Below are 2,819 nucleotides of genomic sequence, written 5' to 3' on the forward strand. Positions count from 1 at the left end.
TAAGGCTTCTGCTCTTACTTGTGCCCGTCAGCTCCTTGAACTGGTTTCATCAAGGAAGTCGTCGGCTGGACCCAGTTTATCGACTCAGACCCAACTCCCTTGATTCTTGTAACAAACTTGTGCCTTGAGCTGATACGAAACATTGTTCTGCCGCAAAACTTATGCTTGTAATAAACTCCGTGCTAGCAGTGTTGTTAGCACACTTTTGTTATGATATCGCTTTCTTGCACTTCTCCCGATGGGAGTTATTTTGGATGTTCGGCTGTACCATATCCATCATCCCTTTATAACGGTATTTTCTGCAGGTCTTTCCAGTGCCCTCTTTTGTTGACGACTCGTCGGGTGCCCTTCCTGAAAGTGATCGGATCCAGCGTATGAAGGACCGGGTCACGCAGATGGAAAAGGATTTACGCAGCACTTATGCCTTAGCTGCCATTGTCAATAAAAAGAGCGAAATTGCAGCCGACGTGGAGCGGTACATTCTTGGCGAGCTGCACAAGGCTACTGAAAGTTTAAACTGTAAGTTTCCTGATCCCTTTGCCTGTTTGCTTAACAACTTCTTGTCTGAGTCTTTACTGATTCTTTTGCCAGTCATAGCTTTGAACCATGCGGAAGAGAACAAGCGGATACACGAGCGAGTGCATGCTTTGACTCAGCTTTCCTCATCCGAAGAGATTTTCTAGCGGGAACACTCGAAGGCCTCGGCTGTCGTCAAATTTCAGGATCGAGTGCAACAGGTCCACCAGTTCTTCGACAAGTGCTACAAAGCTATGAGGGTAGTTTGGAAGACAATGTTTCCTTTGAATGCAGTTCCCCCTACTCTTTTGACTTTGATGTCTGAGTTTGGAAATGCCAAGAAGGTTCTGGAGCTAGTAAGATCTCAAGTTTTTGCAGGGGCCAAGTATACGCTTGCCCTTGTGCTTGCTCATTATCCTTCGGCTTGCTTGTTATCTATCGCCAATGCAACTGGTGATTTTGAAGAGCTGTATCCGAAGGTTTTAGCACCCGCCCATATAATTGTCGACAGGCTTGAGGAGGAGTCAAAGGTACCTGAGGAAAGGGAAACTCCGCAAGGGTGATGTGAAGGTGTAAAGTTACTTTTGTAAATATATTGGCTAGTCCATCCGAGTGTTAGGATTGTTGAGCCGAAACTTTTTATCTGGTTGATACATGAATATGTTCTTTTACCATGCCGTTGGCAAATATTCAAAGGAGCAAAGCTTAATTGCCCGTTGGATGTATGTGTATTAGTTGGTCAGCAAATCATTATGAGTGATCAGCTCGTGTTGCAGGTTTTGCTAAACCTGTTGTATGCGCAACTTTGCTTTCAACCGATTGTAAATTTCGACAGTCATTCCCAAATATTTCAGGTGTAATGATTCTGCCGATGAGCCCGTTGCTCTCTGATATTTCCATAAGTGAAATATCGAGCGTGGGTTGTGTATAAGTTTTCCAAACTCTTGCTTTGTACGGCACTCATAGAGGCATCTGAAGCAGAGGGAAGGGTTAATGTCCTCATTCTTCTTTGCAGTGCTCGTAGAGGCTTTTGCCCTGGGCGCTATCTTCTGCCGCGCGTTACATTATGCCGTTACTTGGCGGTGGCACGGTCATAGATGCTTTAGATTACTGCAATACTTTAACAAGAATCGAAACTTAAGTGCTTATTGATAGGGTAAATACGAAACTAGAGGGCGAAAACAAGAGGCCCTGTGTAAAGTAAAGGGAAAAAAATTAAAAACTAAGGGAGTGTTTTATCAAGGAAGGGGTTCTTCTCTTCTTCAGAAGCATCTTCCGATTTCTTCGTCATGCTGGTGGTTGCTGCAGCGCTATTGATTTCGCCAGGTGCCTGGGCAGCGATTGTTAGCATCTTGCCGCCTCCTATATCTTCTGCTTTGGCCACTGCCGAAACTTTTTCCGCCGATGCTTTTGCTGCTGGGGCTTCAGGAGTTGGCTTCTTCTTGGTTTCCCTGTCGAGTTTTTCCTCCTTGATTTCTTGTATCATCAATTTGGGCGGGGGATCGACAATCTCTCGCCGTAGCCCAAACTTTGCAGCAATCCTTTGGAAGTCACGATCACAATTGTCCGAGCGCGAGAAGCTTCCGTAGACGGTGATGTTTGACCCGTTGTTCCCTGGCATCTTCAGCTTGAGGTATGCATAGTGCGGCACAGCCATGAACTTGGCATAAGCTGGTCTCCCGAGTATGGCGTGATACTATGATTCCCAGTTCACGACTTCAAACTCGATCTTCTCCTTCCTGAAATTGTCGGGTTTGCCGAAGACGACGTTCAGGTATGCCTTGCCAAGAGAGTATGCTGGTGAAGTAGGGAGTATCCCATGGAAGCGGGTGTCTGAGTCTTCCAACATTCTCATGGTGATCCCCATACTTTGAATTGTGTCAAGGAATATCAAGTTGAGTCCACTTCCTCCATCCATAAAGACTTTGCTCATCTTGAACCCTCCTATCTGTGCTTCGACCACTAGGGTGGCGTGCCCTGGTTTTGGTATAGTCATCGGGTGGTCCATTCGACTAAACGTGATTTCCTGAGACGACCACTCGACATATTCAGGAATGTTCGCCATAACACTTTCTGCCAGGTTGATTTCTCGGGTGAGCTTCTTCATCTCTCTCCTTGAAACACCTGTCCTGTGGATCATACTCATTTGCCCACGCGGTGGTGGAAACGCCTCGTTGGGTTGATGAGGTTGAGCTTGCTGGACTTGATGTTGTGACGGGGGTGGTGGTGGTGGTGGTGGTAGCTGTTGCTGGCCTGCCTGCTGGATGAGTTTATGCATATCGAGGAACTGCCGACAGTCCCTG

This window comes from Lolium perenne, chromosome 6, assembly GCF_019359855.2.
Source record: "Lolium perenne isolate Kyuss_39 chromosome 6, Kyuss_2.0, whole genome shotgun sequence".
Taxonomy (NCBI): Eukaryota; Viridiplantae; Streptophyta; class Magnoliopsida; order Poales; family Poaceae; genus Lolium; species Lolium perenne.